The 19237-nt window shown below is 43.3% G+C and overlaps 1 protein-coding gene across 9 annotated transcripts in view; it reads right to left on the bottom strand.

Moving 5' to 3' along the window:
• Positions 1-19237, bottom strand: part of LOC143360337 (protein turtle) — a 315901-nt gene that overhangs the window by 254355 nt on the left and 42309 nt on the right. For all 9 annotated transcript variants that reach the window (XM_076799066.1, XM_076799063.1, XM_076799068.1 and 6 more), the window contains exon 2: positions 916-975. The gene's annotated coding sequence lies outside the window, so the exon portion shown is untranslated. The remainder of the gene's footprint in view (positions 1-915; positions 976-19237) is intronic.

Below are 19237 nucleotides of genomic sequence, written 5' to 3'. Positions count from 1 at the left end.
AATCTTCCAGCTTTAATTTAATCCCTGAAAAGCTCAAAAATTCCAAGGGGAACGCATTCCAAAATCAGTCCAAATGTCCCCCAAAAATTGTATTAATTTTCCTCGAGTAATGGTCGCAATTAGAAATTTTCTCGACATGTTACCGAATTTTCCTTTGGACCTAAATGACCCTATCATATAGTGCAATCTTCCAGCTTTAATTTAAGCTCTCGAAAGTTCAAAAATTCTGACGGGTAGGCATTCTGAAATCAATTCGAATGTCCCTCAAAAAATTGAACCAATTTTCCATGAGCAAATGGTCGCAATTAGAAATTTTCTCGACATGTTACCGAATTTTCCTTTGCACCTAAGTAACTCTATCTCATAGTGCAAGCTTCCAGTTTTAATTTAAGCCCTTGAAAGTTCAAAAATTCCAAGGGGAACGCATTCCAAAATCAGTTCAAATACCCCCGAAAAGTTGAATTAATTTTTCATTGAGCAGAAGGTGCTACTTTAAGGTCAGTCTGAGAATTAATTTAAAGCAGAAATGTTTCAAGAACACACACCTTTGTTAGACAGTTCTTAATGAAAATTCTAAGGCGAGGAAAAATTCTCAGAGGAAGAAACAGCCCGATCTAAGCGATTAAACGCATCGGGAGCGGAAACGAGTAAATGGCTGACGGTGATCCATTTACGGCCGATTAGATTTCAATCTGGGAACGAGTGCGAAGGCGAAGGAACGCGTTAATTGCCGGCAGTTTCGACTGTTCTTTAAACACAGCCTCGGAAAAGGTAAATGGTTCTTGGTGAAAGACGCGGACTCGAGAGGAAGAAAAGGAAAATGGGAAAAAAAGGGACAGAAGGGTGAATGGTGGAAGGCGGCACTCCCGCTCGTTCTTCGCAGCCGTTTACAATTTATAATCGCATTAAACTCACCGTTTTCGCGTAGCTTCGGCCCTCGCGAATCCTTCGAGCCCACTGCCAGCGGCTCCGTTTCTGCAAAAGATCAAAAAAAAAACGGAAATGTAGTTTGATGGAGGCGTCAGGCGGTGATATCTCCGGGATGTTGCCTCTATCGCGTTACGCTCATTCGTCTGTGTTCACGGGCAAACGGACCGCCGATATACCATTTCAAATAACAAACAATAAACAGTCCATTTTATTTCGGAGATCGGAAGCGCCACCGCGCGAAACTAAATATTCTGCGCGCGGGGCAACGTTCTTCGAACAATATTTAACCCTTAACAACACGACCGACGCGTTACGAAATTGGTTTATACTCGCGTTGATGCGCAATCGGAAACAATTTATTTTCCTGGAAAATTAGTTCGTCTAATTCATCTCCGCCATTTCATTTCGCCCATTGTGATATCACAATTCCCTGAAAAAATATTGTGCTATTTTACTGAGAGCCACTCTTTCATATCAATTTTCGGACCGATCAGAATCGAGTGAAATATTTCCTGAGCCGCGACTAGTCGATTTTCGAGCACGCTTAGAATTTTCTTTCAAACCTATGTGGTACTATCTTATAGTGCATACTTCCAGCTTTAATTTGAGCCCTCGAAAGTTCAAAAATTCCACCCAGAACACATTTCAAAATCAGTTTAAATGTCCCCAAAAAATTGAATCAAAAGCCCTGGAGCTAATGGTCGCAGTTAGTAATTTTCATGACATGCTTTCGAATTTTCCTTTAAACCTATGTGACCCTATCTTATAGTGCAAGCTTCCAGCTTTTACTTAAGCTCTCAAAAGTTCAAATATTCCACCCAGAACACATTTCAAAATCGGTTTAAATGTCCCCCGAAAATTGAATCAAAAGCCCTGGAGATAATGGTCGCAGTTAGTAATTTTCATGACATGTTTCCGAATTTTCCTTTAAACCTATGTGGAAGTATCTTATAGTACAAGCTTCCAGCTTTAATTTAAGCCCCCAAAAGTTCAAAAACTCCAGCGGGAACACATTCTAAAATCATTTCAAAAGTCCCCCCAAAACTTGAATCAATTTCCCTCAAGCTAATGGTCGCAATTATTAATTTTCTCGACATGTTACCGAATTTTCCTTTGAACCTAAGTAACCCTATCACATAGTGCAAGCTTCCAGCTTTAATTTAAGCTCTCGGATGTTCGAAAATTCCGTCGGGAACACATTTTTCTCGCCGGTAGCACAGCCAATTCCACCCAGGCCCAAGAATCCCGTTCGCCAGTCGGAACGAAAACACGTACTAAACGGTTAACTGATAGCAACGTGGATCTCGGTAAGAGAGCTGCATCGAGCTGCTAATTGATTTTCCTTCGGCCGGCGTTCTGAATGGCCGCGGGGATGGAGAACCGGCGGAAATGCTCGCGGGCCATCCGGCGGATCTCGGAACCCTCGGCGGAAATCTTTTCCACCCGTGGAATATTTAGCGAGCAAACGATACGACGTGAATATCGTCGTAGTCGTCGGTGTAAGCTTAAATCGCTCGAGAATCGCGATACATCCGCGCATTAGAACATCTTCCGTTTCAGTTTCACCCTTAAGCGGTCCAACCCTCCCCCAGATTGCGAATTATCGTACACAGCCTTTCTAAAATCCTGTGAAAAAATTCCTAAGACACCATTAACCAGGTAGCAGTTTTTGACGAGTATACTCGTCGTGAAGAAATGGCAATATTTTATGTTATGACGAGTATACTCGTCGAAACAGCTATACAGTTAATTTTTACGACTCAATTTAGGTACACGCGTTTCAAAGAGGTCGAAACAGTTAACTGGTTCCAACTGTTGGATCCAACTGTTCTAACGAAGTCACCGTAACTCGATGTTTTTCATTAAAGTACAACACCGAAAGTTAGTGTGCAAAAATTTGGTTGGGGTCATGGGAGACCCCAGTATGTCAGCCAAAGATTAAGTCGAGATTGATTGAACAGTCCCAGTGCAGTGATCCATAAAAATGTTAATATCATTCGGAAATGTAACGGAAGAAAATATATGCAGAGGATACTATCGAACTCATTTTCTGCGACGAAGATAGCGATTTCCAAGTCGATTATGCGAGGTCGCACGTTCTCGTAGATTGATTTTGTTACCGAAGGATGACACTATCAATTGAAAATGGCCCCGGGCGCCGGTGTCAGGACGAAGGGGTGGGGGACCTGCGAAAATCATATTCTCGTCAAATCCGGAGACGCGTGGCGCTTGTGTAATTCATTTTGCTCATTCATTATGGATTTTAATACCGGTCGCGCCGGGAGCCCATCATAAATTAAGCCCTGTCAGGCCGACAGCCCACCGAAACGAATGAACCCGCGGAATGCGACGCGAACTGACAGAATCACTGATCGGAATTTTTTTTTTTCCACCCCCGATGAGTCTCTCAATTTCCAGAGGGGGGTGTCCGATCGATCGACACCCACGGCTCTCCCACGCGCACAGTGTTCACTGTCAACCTTTTTACCATAGTCGGTGGCCGCGTGCTTCGTTAGAATGCACAGTTCAAGGAGCCGGAGCGTGCCCTGTGCAGAACGAATCTGACGAATCGATAGCAGAGGAAATACCATAAGTTCAAACCAGAGTTATTTTTGTAAAACATCTGGATGGGGGGATCTTTCATGTTCCAGTAGCCTGCGAGACTTGTGACAGGTTTGTGGTTTGATTTATAGGGGAGAAAGGGATTTTAAACTATGTATCAGGGACGTTTAGTGGAAGTGTTCATAAAATTAACGAAGTTATGGAGCGGTGTGATGATCACGTTTTCCGCAGGGGTGTAAATCGAACGCCTTTTTCTTGGATGTTCTTTAATGTGCTCGGGGGGGTGTACTCTATAGTGTGATTGACGAAAGTTCTATCCTATCGAGGCTTCCAGCGTTAATTTGCGGCATTAGAAGTTCGGAAGTTCCTGTGGGAACAAATTCTAAAATCAATTGAAGGAGCCCCCCATAATGGAATCAATTTTCCCCGAGTTAGTCGCCGCAATTACTAAATTTGCTTTCTTTCTCTTTGCAATCTTTCAGCTTTAATTTAAGCCCTCAGATGCTCAACAATTCCAACGAGAACACATTCCAAAAACAGTTCAAAAGTCCCCCCAAAAATTGAATCAATCTTCCTCGAGCTAATGGTCGCAATTAGTAATTTTCTCGACACGTTTCCGAATTTTCCTTTGAACCTAAGTGACCCTATCTAATAGTGCAAGCTTCCAGCTTTAATTTAAGCCCTTGAAAGTTAAAAAATTACCACGGGAACATGTTCAAAAATTAGTTCAAAAGTCCCCCCAAAATTGAATCAATTTCCCTCGAACTAATGGTTGCAATTAGTAATTTTCTCGAGATGTTTCCGAATTTTCTTTTGAACCTAAGTGACCCTATCTAATAGTGCAAGCTTCCAGCTTCAATTTAAGCCCTCGAAAGTTCAAAAATTCCGCCAGGAACACATTCTAAAATCGATTCGAAGCCACCCCTAGAAATCGAATCATTTTCTCTCAACTTTTGGTCGACACCCTATCTACATATAAAGCTAGCTAAAGACCAGTTTTGCTGTTGTTTCTTCGCGATACCGCCGACTGTGGAATATATTGCCCTCCCCTTAATTTCACGCGTTACTTACGCTCGTTAATTAGGCTCCGCAGCACGCGGGGTGGGAGAGTCGCATGCGAGTGGTCGCGAAAACGGTAAGTGGCCCAGCCACGCGATATTTTCGCGAAATGGGTGTTTCGTGTCTTAGGCAGATACGTTGGGCTGCTATTAACTATACAAAAGAGTACATCGAACGCTACCTCACACGATTTCAACGAAATCTGCACGGGAATCGGGTCCCTGTTGAAAATTGAAACGCAATTTCAGCGTCGTGAAATTTCACAATTTTTTGTCAAGGCAGAATATTAAAAGACAGTCGAACGGTTCGGACCTCGGGCAAACGAGCAGGCTAATAATTTCGCAGGGGTGCACAATAAACCCCGGGGATAAAGAAGCAAGAAGTTTATCGTGAAAATCGCAAGAGAAACGGGCTAAGCCAGGATTTGAGCGTATATCATAACCGGGGCCAGGGAAAAAAGTTTACCACCCATTGCTAGGAAATATAACACCCCCCGTGGTACCGCGAGGATCCTGCGGCGAGCCGGATAGCAACGGCAGCCCCGTCGGTCCATATAAAACTACATGTTATATCATGCAAGCAGCCGTGATAAAACACAGGGTAGATCGTTAAAATTTTCCACCGCGTATCCTCCCCGGGGAATACGTTTTGTTGCAACCTCGGCCGCTTCGAACGCCACGGTGCACTATACGGTGCCACCTTCTGACTAAACTTTCTGCCAAAACTCAAGATTTCGGTCAATCTTCCCGAAACTTGGCAAGGAACAGCCTGAAGGGTTGTTAACAATATATATTGCAGCAAAAACACAAGATTCTAAACGGTGGATTCGATATACTATCCTCCCCGTGCTCTTTATGTGCTCTTCTCGACAGCTTTTCAAATTTAAAAAACTCTGCAGACTTTGCAAAATTTTCTCGAGGATTGAAACCACCACACACTCGAAGATAGACGTTTCTTCTTCAAAGAGACCTTTTAAAATTTCATGTACGATTTTTTCTCGCCGAGTTATCGGACTTTGAGTGAACAGTGTGACTGTAAAGAAGTTCATTGCTTTAAAAAATTGTACCCTGTTGAGAAAAATTTTTTCGGGGATTGAAACCACCACACACTCGAAGATACACGTTTCTTCTTGAGAAACATGGTTTAAAATTTCATGTACGATTTTTTCTCGCCGAGTTATTGGACTTTGAATGAACAGTGTGAATGTGTAGAAGTTCATTGTTTTAAAAATATTGTACCCTGTTGACAAATTTTTTTCCCACATCTGTTTTAACGTGAGCTTACAAAAGAATGTCTCCCCTTCACAATGACGTCTCGAAAATCGATCTGCGATTTTTTCCCACAATTTTATCACATTTTTAAAGAAATAATAAAATCTTCTGAATTCGTACAATTTTGAGTAGCAATTTCAGTTTGCCGCTCTGTTTCGCGACGAAAGGTCTTCGGAAAAAATCGATTTCGAGAAAGTAGAGATTTCATTCGTCAAAATGAATGCAGGAAGAAGGTTGTAAGATTTTTTTACGCGAAGTTGCAGGAGTTCGTAAATCAAGAGTCCTCGACAAGCGAAATTTTCGGCTTTCGCGCAGTTAGCGTGCAGGATTGGAAACATAGTGAGCGAACCAGTCGTTCCTCGTTTCTCGTGGCGCGTTCCCGGCTCGAACATTCCCGGGGCAGAAATTTATGAAGCGCACTTTACCACGAATAGCTGATTTCCGGCAGCGAAGACAATAAGATTGCGAGTCGCGTTCACGGTCTCGGTTCCGGCGTTGCTCGTGGCCCGTATTCCCTTGTCTGGAATTACCGGGAATTGCGTAAGAGGGAATTGCTCGTGTGCGTGAGCGCGTGTAATTCGATTTCAAGTTCACGGAGAGAGAAAGCTGTGTAAACGATTGTCGCGACAGACGCGTCGTCGTCGACCACCGGTTCCAACGATCAAAGCGGAAAACCGTGTGCGACCGAATCGTTTCAATCGTTTGCCTTCGTCACAACTCGTGAGATAACCGAACGCGTTAATGCACTGTTGGATCATTCAAGACCCTCTGCCTTTCGTTGGTCATCATTACACTGCGGATCTCTATACGATATTTTCTGCGTCGGTTGCGAGAGACGCGAGTAATCATATCAAATTAAAATCGAATCTGGTCAGCCCATGCTCTTGTTTGTTGATTGAACAATAGTAGAACTCTGCCTTCATATACGGTTAAAATTTCGAGTCGATTGGTCCACTACTGTCATTGTTAAAATTCAAAATTACAACTGAAAATATTGAATGAAAAATCTAGAAGTCCAACTTTAATATTGTCCATACTTAAAGTAATAAAATAAAATTTAGACAACCTATGTTCTTGTTTTTTACATTAACAATACTGGGACACTTCCTTGATATACAGTTAAAATTTCAAGTCGATTGGTCCACTACTCGCGTAGTTAAAATTCAAAATTACAACTGAAAATACTGAACGAAAAATCCAGACGTCCAACTTTAATATTGCCCACACTTAAAATAATAAAATAAAATCTAAACAACCTATGGTCTTGATTTTTGCATGAACAATACTAGAACACCTCCTTGATATACAGTTAAAATTTCAAGTCTATTGGTCCACTACTCTCATAGTTAAAATTCAAAATTACAACTGAAAATACTAAATGGAAAATCCAGACGTCCAACTTTAATATTGTCCATACTTAAAATAATAAAATAAAGTCTAGACAACCTATGGTCTTGATTTTTGCATGAACAATACTAGAACACCTCCTTGATATACAGTTAAAATTTCAAGTCTATTGGTCCACTACTTCCGTTTTTAAAATTTCCGAAGTGCTAACACCTCGAAGTACTAAGCACCGCTGGCTTCATTATTCAACAACTTCGTAAATATTATAAATTCCACTGTAATATTTTACACAGATATTTCCAAAGCATCAAACTGAAAAATTGTCTTAAAAAAATCAATATCCACCGTCAAAAAAATTAATTTCTCGAGTACAAACGCGATCTCCAAGCGCGTTCCGGAATCAGTAGAAACGGCCAGCCACGATCAGACACGCGTTCCAATTCTTTTAGCTTGAACATCGATTATCTCGCAAACGGAGCATCGTACGAGAATATATTACAGCATGTTCCCAGCTTGTTTTCTCGCGTACAGACGATATCGCGGATAAAATTCCGTATTTTGAGAGTACGTGGCGCGAATTTGAATAGTTCTCGAGCACACGGTCCGCCATTATCCCGAAGATATTTCGCGGACGGGATGAATCATCCGACGACATTAATGGCACGGTCCCTCGGGAGCACAGCTCGAACGATAACTCCCCGTCTGATCAGCTTCATCTATTTCTCTTATTTCCTGCTGATCCGATTTCGTTGGTGCGCTGGGCAATTCATTAATTAGAGCATGCACCTCGCTGAACTAATCCAGTCGAAAAGTTCGACGTTATTGGAAGCCGGGTGTAATCGAACTCCGCTCACATCTTTTCGTGCAAGGAAACTCGCGCCATTTTACTGTAACGTTGCCGGATCGACGAGGCTCTCTACACATGCAAATTTGCAACATTCTCATTTTATTTTTCGTCACAGATAAAAATTTAAAATTTCTACTAATACCGTACTAAAATAATTAATACACTCTTTCGCTCGCCACCGGAGATTCCAATGAATATTCTGTGACTCTTCGTGCGAAATAAAAATTGTGCCAATTACTAGGAATACAAGAAAATTGTGTTCCTTCTCTGAATGATCCTATTGTGTGCTAAATAATTTTCTAGATGGCGGTAAATCCTTGTTGGTGTTTGTTTTGTAATTCATTTACTCGTTCTTGTCATAAATGGATAAAGCGATGAGCGACATGGTGTGTAGGATCCACTGCGTTTTGTGTTCCGAAACTGGGAAATCCCTTCAGCGTTGGCCTAAGTCGTCACCCAGGGGGCACGAAGCGTCGTAAGCTCCGGTAATTATGCGACCGTCTGCGGACTCTGCGAATGAAAAACGCAGCATAGAAAGATCGGGAGAGAGGGAGAGAGAGAACGAGAGAGAGCAAGGGGTGGATGCCGATATACTGTTCGCATAACTTCCGTCCACCGTTCGCACAATGCCACGCGATTCCCACCGGCATCGCCGCATCCTAAATTCTCACAGGGAAGGTAGAGTGCGTTCACTCCACGCTCGTCGAGTCGTCGACCGTTTCTCCTCGTTGCGCAGCGACAAATATACCTCGGATATCGCCTATCGATCCCCCGGACCACTATACGACACATGAGTTGTGTCTGCGAAATATTTCTGGCCTAAAGAAGAGGACCGTGTCCTCGGAGGATTTGCAAAATTCATGCAGAAGATCCTGCGACAGTCTCAGTATCCGTAGCCGAGAATTTGAGAACAGAGATACTGTTTTACTGAGACTCCCGGTTTCGGGAAGCTCTCGAGTCTTTGATCTGTCTTTTAAAGAGGATACGTGGAACGAACATCGGGAACTTTGGGAGCGAGTCTCTTGATCAGTATGCAAGATATTCGAATGAGATAAAATGGAGATAGTAGATGTGCACTGGCTTTACTTTGTATATTTTTCTCGGAACTTTAGGCCACCCCGAAGGGGTTAAAAGAAATCATTTCCTGAAGCCTGTTTCTGAGGAGAATACAAAATATGGGGTTGGAAATTCGTCAAATTTGGACGCGTTTTTTTGGATCACCAAGCGAGATATTCGAATAAAAAAAAAGTGCAAATAATAACTGTATATCAGCTCTATATAGTATAATTTTGTCAGAATTTTAGGTCACCTGGAAGGGATAGGAAAAAATTATTTCCTGAAGCCTGTTTCTGAGGACAATACGAAATATGGGGTTGGAAATTCGTCAAATTTAGACGCGCTTTTCTGGACCACCAAGCGAGATATTCGAATAAAACAAAGTGCAAATAATAACTGTATATCAGCTCTATATAGTATAATTTTGTCAGAATTTTAGGTCACCTGGAAGGGATAGAAAAAAATCATTTATTGGGAACGTTTTGGGAGATCGAAACTCGAGGGCTAATGAAACTTTCAACGAGAAGTGCAATTTTTCTGGGACTGCAATTGATCGAAATTTTGGACTTTCTTTCAAGTAGCCTAATCAGAAAATGGTTCGGAGCGAAGTTGCAACGCTTTTGGAACCTCGCAAAGCGCCGAAGTCGTAGACGAGGTTTTCCAAGGTGGAATTGATGGTTTCTCCGAGTCTGGGTCCCGGTTTTTGAGCGGCAATTTCGACGAACGACCGGGTAATCAGTAAATGTAGATTTACGGTGGCTGCGCAACGCTCTGAAACGCTCTGCAACGCGATCTACTACTCCCCCCCCCCCCCCCCCCCCGATAGACATAAGCGATGGTAACGCCGTGTCCCGCGATGCATTAACTGCAGCTGCCGCAGCGAGCGTCTGCACGGGACGGACTAGGTCCAAGCCATTACATTATGCACATGTGGGTCACATAAATACATCGATCTCATTGGTCGCCGATAACAATCGGACCGATCCATCCGATCGACGTCAGAGGCAAACCGTGCACACGGACCTGTGCTCGGACCTCGCGATCTTGGAAGACGTTCAAACACTTTGTTACGAGACAATGACCTCGATCTTCCGGATTGCTCATGCTTAAAAATTTTTTACCCTAATGTGCCCTCTTACGGCCGAGTTTACTATTTTCATCAATTTTTGGAGCCACCGTGAAACACATAATAAATACAGTAGACTGTCCAGTGAACTGTAAAATACATGGACGAAAGTGGGTAACTTTGGAAGCGGGTCTCTTGATCCCCACGTGAGATATTCGGACGAAACTAAGTGCAAACAATAACTATATACCAGTTCTAGATACTGTAATTTTTTCAGAATTTTAGCTCACTCGGATGGGGTAGAAAAAAATAATTTCCCGAAGCCTGTTTATGAGGACAGTAGAAAATATGGAGATGAAAATTATTTAACTTCGGAAGCACTTTTCGAGATCACTACGTCAGATAATCGGATGAAATAAAATGCACATAGTGACTGTATGCCAGTTCTGGATACTGTAATTTTTTCAAAATTTTAGATCACTCGGAAGGAGTAGAAAAAAATAATTTCCCGAAGCCTGTTTATGAGGACAGTAGAAAATATGGAGATGAAAATTATTTAACTTCGGAAGCACTTTTCGAGATCACTACGTCAGATAATCGGATGAAATAAAATGCACATAGTGACTGTACGCCAGTTCTGGATACTGTAATTTTTTCAAAATTTTAGATCACTCGGAAGGGGTAGAAAAAAATAATTTCCCGAAGCCTGTTTATGAGGACAGTACAAAATATGGAGGTGAAAATTATTTAACTTCGGAAGCACTTTTCGAGATCACTACGTCAGATAATCGGATGAAATAAAATGCACATAGTGACTGTACGCCAGTTCTGGATACTGTAATTTTTTCAAAATTTTAGATCACTCGGAAGGTACAGAAAAAAAATATTTCCTGAAACCTGTTTTTGACAACAACACAAGCTATGGGGACGAAAATTCTTTAACTTTGGAAATAATCTTCCAGATCACGACGTCAGATAATCGGATAAAATAAAATGCACATAGTAACTGTATGCCAGTTCTGGATACTGTAATTTTTTCAAAATTTTAGATCACTCGGAAGGTGTAGAAAAAAAATATTTCCTGAAGCTTGTTATCAAGAACACCGCCCGAGGTGGAGGGGACAAGTCTTTCGCACAGATCGTGCACATCTCTAGCGCCAATATCGAGGCACTACAGTGGCCGGCGCCGCTTGGGGAGCATTCGCGAGCGAAGCAGGCTCCGCCTTGTCGAACAATAAGATGATAAGAGATAAGAGATATGCAACGCCGGATGCCGGAAGCATAATGCGCGGGCCCGGGCATTCAAAGGGAACGGTATCGCGGTCGGCTCTCGGCAAACAAGCTATTTACACCGATGATATCCGAGGTGGCGAATAGGAATCCGGTGTCGGGGCTCGTGCCTCGCCAGGGCCGTGTCAACGGGGGGTGGTATTGCGGGGGTGGCTGCCAAAGGCTCCGCGGCCCGAGTAATATGATTATTCTGCTCTGCCGGATGGCCCGAATCCGTGCGGCAAACTTTCGAAGTTGCGCGCGAGTACCACTCCAAGATAATGAAACGATCCACAAGTTGTCGAGTGCTCCCTGCCATCCTTTCACCCCTTTCTTCGGCCTGCCAGCTTCTCTCCCACCCCCTAGATCTCCCTGCTCCCTCTCCCTCTTTCCAAGATCGCTCTCCCTCGATCACCCTCTTTCTCTCCGCAGCTCAGATCAGCCGTCAGACGCGAGAAGCCAGAATATTTCTTTCTCGGGACGACGAAACGAGTTTCGCCAAGTTATTGTTATTCTTATCGACCACCGCTCCCCGTTACAACCCCCGGCAACCCCCCCGAACGCGGTTTTTACCGCTCGATGGGAAGCCAGAGCTCGCGGGCCACTCCACTTCGCAAACTCGATCGGCGTTTATGAAATTCCCGGTTGATTGAATTAACCGATTCCGCCGAGCGACTCGGCTTAATCAGCCGCCATCTTGAAACACCCGACCGCCACTCATTCAACGCTGTTTACACTGTTCGAGGACGGCTGCCGTTCTCTTCGGCGAAGTGTTAATGCTAATGGGAATTCATTCGGCTCGGAATAAATGCTGCGCGGGTCTCTTTCGATTTCGTTGCTTTTTCCGCGAAAATGCGCGATAGAAATCGCGAGGGTGCTCCTGGCGGAAGTTGTTTACTTAAATCGGAACAAATGAGGGTCCCGCGAGTTTTCGATAAAATTATTTAACTGCAGTGCTCCGCGATTGTTCTGCTACAAAAGTGTCAGAGGTGCCGATACAGTGATCTCTCTATGTCGCCTAGGCTTGGATGGGAAACGTCGCGGAATTATCCCCACTACCGGAGGCCTCGGACGCCGAGGAGTGTAAACATAACACCTGGCTAGGTGTCAGAGAAAATTGTGGGTCTCCAAGAGAATTCTGGGTCAATTAAGGCAAATTGTGGGTCCGTCGAGGAAAATTCTAGGGCTCAAGGAAATTTGTGGGTCCCTTTAGGTGTAATTCTGTGTCTCAGAGAAAATTGTGGATCCCTCAAGGAAAATTGCGGGTCCCTCGAGGAAAATTCTGGGACTCAAAGAAAATTGTGGGTCCCTTAAGGGAAATTGTGTGTCTCAGAGAAAATTGTGGGTCCCTCAAGGAAAATTACGGGTCCCTCAAGGAAAATTCTGGGTCTCAAAGAAAATTGTGGGTCCCTCAAGGAAAATTACGGGTCCCTCGAGGAAAATTCTGGGTCTCAAAGAAAATTGTGGGTCCCTTAAGGGAAATTGTGTGTCTCAGAGAAAATTGTGGGTCCCTCAAGGAAAATTACGGGTCCCTCAAGGAAAATTCTGGGTCTCAAAGAAAATTGTGGGTCCCTCAAGGAAAATTACGGGTCCCTCGAGAAAAATTCTGGGTCTCAAAGAAAATTGTGGGTCCCTCAAGGAAAATTCTGCGTCTCAGAGAAAATTGTGGGTCCCTCGAGGAAAATTCTGGGTCTCAAAGGAAATTGTGGGTCCCTCAAGGAAAATTCTGTGTCTCAGAGAAAATTGTGGGGTCCCTCGAGGAAAATTCTGGGTCTCAAAGAAAATTGTGGGTTTCTTCAGCGAAATTCTGGATGTCAGAGTAAATTCTGGGTCCCCCTAGGGGAATTCTAGTTGTGAAAGACAATGGTGAGTCAATCCAGGAAAATTTTGGTTCTCAAAGAAAACTGTGGGTCTTCTAAGAAGACCTGGATGGTAAACGTCGCGGAATTATCCCCACTACCGAAGGCCTCGGACGCCGAGGAGTGTAAACATAACACGGCTCGGCTCCTGCACTATACACGACGCTGACAAGACCCGTGTCGCTGACATATATCGAGAATTCACTGTAATTGTCATAAATTATTCGGTCAAACGAATATAATCGAGCGTCTGTCGTTACTAGGCTGTGGATTTTGATTTGCGAACCCTTGAATGTTCATGTTTTTAATGCGGAGATTCTGTAGAGACATTGCGGAAGTGTTAAACTACAAAATTGTCGGTTTCGGTCGCAAATAAATTTCTCCCTTCTCGAAACTATTTTTCTAGCCATTAAAACTGCATCGGACTCGCTGCTTTACCGCTCTGCTAATATTCCACGGATGACGGGGTCGAGTTTATCGTCCGAATTTATTGGATAACCATTTTCCCTGTATACACTATTCCCCCCTACCCCCTCTCCCTCTCCCCCTCGACGTCGTCGCAGTATCGCGAACTTCTGAACAATATTAACGCAGCTTCTCCGATGATTCCCCTAAGCCTCGACTGTCAGCGGCATTGTTTCGAGCCAGTGGGTTTATTAGCGAGAAACTCGTTTAGTTAGCAACTTCGCCGGCGGCCGCATTCGTAGAAATCCTGGGAACTGTTCTCCCAGCTTCTATCATCGGGGACCCGCGTATCGACGTGTCACAACGCGTATATCCTGCCGTTGTTCTTTGCAACTTTTGGCAGACACGAACCCGTCGAAAACTCTACGTGCCGCGAATCCATAGTTTCTTAATCAAACGACTCTTTTATTCGCTAACGAGCGGGTCGGGCTAATGAGCTGGCAACGGGGCGACTCGATCAATCGAACTGCTCTCAATCTCGCACGAAGGTCAGCCATTTTTCTATTTTATTCCCACTTCTTTTCGGTTACCGTCAGTTGATTGCCCGGTGTCTCCAACGTGGCTAATTTCAACATAACCCATTGGTTTATGGGAATGAGAAAATTAAATTTATCTTTATGCATTTGTTACGGAAATGAGTAGATATAGTGCAAAACAGTGGGGTAAGGGACCCAATTACCGTGGAGGTACTGTGCCCCCAAAATTTTTTAATTTTTAAAATCACTTAATATGTTATATATCTTTTTTAATATTCTTTATCCTTTAAAAATAAGTATAATTAATATAGGCACAGTAATTGAGTCCCTTGCTCTACTGTTTTGCATTTAAAGAATTTACAAATACTGTTGCTCTATTTTCAAGTGACTGATATGTTTTAAAAAAGAAATAAATGTCTACGTAGCTCCTGCATCTTGCAATGAATGCAGACAATATTTATTTTGCAGAAGGATCCTCAGACTAATTAAGAAAATTCAACCACTTCCTGCGAAATTCAACTACTTCTATCTTGACAGTTTCAACAATTTTCAAATAAATAGTTCGTTTGACTAGTGTCGGTCAGGGTTAGTATTAATAAGCGAACGAATTGGGACTTTCTTGACCCGTTGGAAGAGTTGTAGCTGCTCGTCGTGGACCATGATTGAAAGAAGCATGAGGGCCGTCTGATGACGGGCAGAAGGACACCGATCAGAAACCGGAAGGATAAGTTCGTTTCATAGCTATTAAATTAGGTGCCTTTTACCGGCAGCCAATCCAACATGATCGGTCCGAGGCAGCTTTCAGGCTACTCTCAGGTTATCTCTCGTTCTCTACTGACTTTTGCGCCGGAACCTCGGTAAATTTGTTGTGCTCTTCAAGACCGGCTATGATGTAATATAGTAATGGATGCGACGATGTTGACTCTGGAAGTATATTTAGCTTCTTCGGAGGAAAACTCGGAAGGATCTAGCCCCGGATACAAAATCAACATTTCCTTTTCATATCCGACCGCATACATCGCCCCCGTAACATCCGAGAGATACAGTCAGATAATATTTGAATCGTAATGCGGAGAAGTCAAAGGCACTGGTTCACCACCCTTCCGTTAATTATGCGAGCCGTCGTCAAGCTTCTGCTTTTCTCGCTGCGTCCTCACCTGTCCGACAAGCCGTCGTGTGTTTTGTCAACAATGAGATCTCGTACAACACAAGTATTACAATCGTCTCGAGAAAATACATGCTTGGTTTGTGCCAAAGAAACATTAAATGCAATAGCTAGGCAGGGTTGGTGCCGTTTAAACGGGAGAAAAATTATGGCAATTTTTACTAGTTTTAACTTAAAATTATTCAAGCTTTTTTGAAGATCCAAGTAAGTGTGCCATTTTTTTTAACGTCCACCAGTTTTCGAGTTACAGGGCTCGAAAGGTTCTCTTGAGGGGTGCTTTTACCCTCTAAACCTGTTTCTTTGCCGCCACCTATGACTTGACTAAAATTTCGCCTTCACCATATCATTCCCCATGAAAATCCAAGTAATTTTCCTGTGTACCATTTTTTTCAATGTCCACCAGTTTTCTAGTTATAGAATTTAAGAAGTTCTCCGGAAGGCTACTTTCACCCCCTAAACCTGTTTCTTCGCCGCCACCTATGACTTCCCTAAAATTTCGCCTTCACCATATAATTCCCCATGAAAATCCAAGTAATTTTCCTGTGTACCATTTTTTTCAATGTCCACCAGTTTCCGAGTTACAGAATTTAAAAAATTCTCTTGAGGGCTACTTTCGCCCCCTAAATCTGTTTTCCCGCCAATAGGAAAAGCACATGTCAAAAATATTTTTGCCTCAACCATAAATGGCCCAACTATAAAAGTACCATATCATTGATTGACAGTGGGCCGACGTTCGTTGTCAGTGCGGCAGCGTTTGTGTTTCTCGCTGGTCCCCTTTGTTCCGCGGATGATTCGAGTTTCCGGTTCCGGAAAGGCAGGATCGGCGATCGAGATATCGTGCGACTTTTGCGGATGATTCGGCGCGACGATTGGACCAATAGAAGGTGCAGGAAGAGCGTCATTACAGGATTGAAGAGCGCCTCTCTTTCCAGACAGACACACCGACTCCCTCTCGGTTGGCAACTGTTGGTCATTGTCACGGTCATTTCCAATTAGAAGTTTGAACTGTCGTTTCCTCTCGGCCAACTCGCTTCAGGCTCTCTCCCTCCCTCTCTCTCTCTCTCTTTCTCTGTATGTGTGTGTTTGTCCGATTTTATTGATCGAAGCCGCACTTCGCTGTCCAAACTCTTGGACGACTTCGGCCTCGCCGCCACCCTATCTCTCTTTCCCGAGCCCGAAACGGAATAGTCTGCGGTACGAGGCCCGGTATCGATTGGCTGGAACTCGATTAACACTTGCAAATTTAATTACGTGTAACCGCGCCCCCTCCGCGGACCCTTTCTTCTCGGTTTTTCAAGTTACTGCTCGGCGAGAACAATCTGCGAGCCTCGAGCTCGCGAATAGATTATCTCTTTCTCAATGTATTCATCTCTTCCTCCACGATTTTGAATTCATTTTTTTCTTAATTATTTAGAATAGTCGAAAGATTAAATGTCGAGTGTAGAACTTCAATTGCTAGAATTTCTGGCCCCTAATGCTCGGAATGTCCTTGTAGTTACCATTTTGACCATTTTATGTCGGAGTTAGTATTTTCTGTGTGATAATATGTGAATTCCATGGTGCACGTTTTACGGTAGGAGAGTTATTTTCATCATTATCGGCGCAGTATTTTTCTCGCGGAGAGAATGATCTCTATTAATAGGAGCGGTTCGCACAACAGTCTTGGCTCGCGAGTATGCAGACGCGTTGCGCGTCACCTGGATTAGCCGTTCCAGGGAAAGCCATTAGATAATTAAACTCGAGGCGGCTGCAGGTTGCATCTCGCGGGTGTCTGAATTAATTCTGCAACTCTAGCCGCGATTGTTTCCGTTTCTCTCCGAAGCGAGACGCAAGGTCGAAGATTACTTTCACCGGAGCCTGGCAATATTGCTATTTGCATCCCTTATGCTCCCTAAACTCATCCTTCGAATCGTTAAAAAATATACAACAGACTCGTTCCAAACCCTGCATCATCAAAACAATCGTCCTCGTAGGACTTACAATTTTTCTTGGGGGTCCTAGAATTTTCCGTGAGGAATCGACAATCTTTCTGGAAGGTTCCACAATTTTTCCTGAAGCTCCTACAATTTTCCTGGAGCGGTCCACAATTTTTCCTGAGGTACCTACAATTTTCTTTGGGGGTTCTACAATTTTCCTCGAAGGTCCTACAATGTTTTGGAAGTTTTTCTTGGGAGCTTAGAATTTTCCTTGAGGAATCTACAATTTTTCTGAAAAGATCCACAATTTTTCCTAATGGTCCTACAATTTTCCTTGAGCGATACATAATTTTTCCTGAGATACCTAAAATTTTCATTGGAGGTTCTACAATTTTCCTCGAAGGTTCTACAATGTTTTGAAGGTTCTATAATTTTCCTTGAAGGCTCTAAAGTGTTTCAGAGCGTTCTACAATTTTCTTTAAGGTATAAAATTTTCCTTGTGGGACCTACAGTTTCCTTTGGGTCTTCTACAGTTTTTCTTGGAGGCTTAGAATTTTCCTTGAGGGATCTACAATTTTTCTGGAAGGAACCACATTTTTCCTGAAGGCCCTACAATTTTTTTAGGCTCCTACAATTTTCCCTGAGCGGTCTACAATTTTCCTTGAGCGGTCTACAATTTTTCTTGAGGTACCTAAAATTTTCATTGGGGGTTCTACAATTTTCCTCGAAGGTTCTACAATGGTTTGAAGCTTCTATAATTTTCCTTGAAGGCTCTACAGTGTTTCAGAGCGTTCTACAATTTTCTTCAAGGTATAAAATTTTCCTTGTGGGACCTACAATTTGCTTTGGGTCTTCTACAGTTTTTCTTGGTGGCTTAGAATTTTCCTTGAGGGATCTACAATTTTTCTGGAAGGAACCACATTTTTCCTGAAGGCCCTACAATTTTTTTAGGATCCTACAATTTTCCCTGAGCGATCTACAATTTTCCTTGAGCGGTCTACAATTTTTCTTAAGGTACCTAAAATTTTCCTTGGGGGTTCTACAGTGTTTTCGAGGTTCTATAATTTTCCTCGTAGGCTCTACAACATTTTGGAGGGTTCTGCAATTTTCTTTAAGGTACCTACAATTTTCCACGAGGAGCCCATTCTTCGAGGGACTCTCAATTGCACCTTAGATTTGTAACAATCCAAAAAATTAGTTTAAAGCCCTGCGTCGCCGTGACCTGGCAAACTTTCTGCAGCCGCGATATTGGTCGCAGAATCGTCGGCGAAGATCTGGCGAAACAGATAGATTCGTCGACGTGTTTACGCAACAGGATAGATTTATAGAGGCAGAGGGCTTCTTTGTATCCGGGCGAAGAAGTCGCAAGACGTCGTCGTTGTCGGTTGGATATCGATGATACGATAATACCATCGCCGGTGCAGACGACGCGGTGCATCGATCGTTGCACTCTCCTCGCGCTGTGGATCGTGTCGGTTCTAAGGTCAATTGATTACGGGGCTGCGCCCGTAATATATCTTTCGCGTGTCATCAATCTTGCGAATGTATTTGCATACACACATTGTCCTGAACGGGCCAGGACGCGTCGGCTCGAGTAACCGGTCGATGAAGCGATTAAGCTGCGAGACGCTTGTTAAATCGCGCGTCAACCTGTCTTGGACGACCGAAAACCCGTGAAACTTCAACCGTGGATTCCTAAATCTGCGAACCAGGACTGCGCACAATTTCCCATAAGTCGTCCCACGGGTTTTGGAAAAGCGAAAACGAATATTGCATTTTTTGCATTTTTTGGTAGCACTTTGCTTCACTATTTGTGTTTCTGAAATGGTTCGAGTTTCATTATGTTAGGGTTAATGCATCTTAATACATTGTTAATGGTACACTGTGACGTGGAGGTTAGTTCCCACATTCTTTGGGAAAGGCGAATAATCGTAATCAGAGTTATTAAT

This window comes from Halictus rubicundus, chromosome 13, assembly GCF_050948215.1.
Source record: "Halictus rubicundus isolate RS-2024b chromosome 13, iyHalRubi1_principal, whole genome shotgun sequence".
Classification (NCBI taxonomy): Eukaryota; Metazoa; Arthropoda; class Insecta; order Hymenoptera; family Halictidae; genus Halictus; species Halictus rubicundus.
The sequence above is the reverse complement of the archived record's forward strand: the minus strand, read 5'-3'. Positions and strand labels throughout refer to the sequence as shown.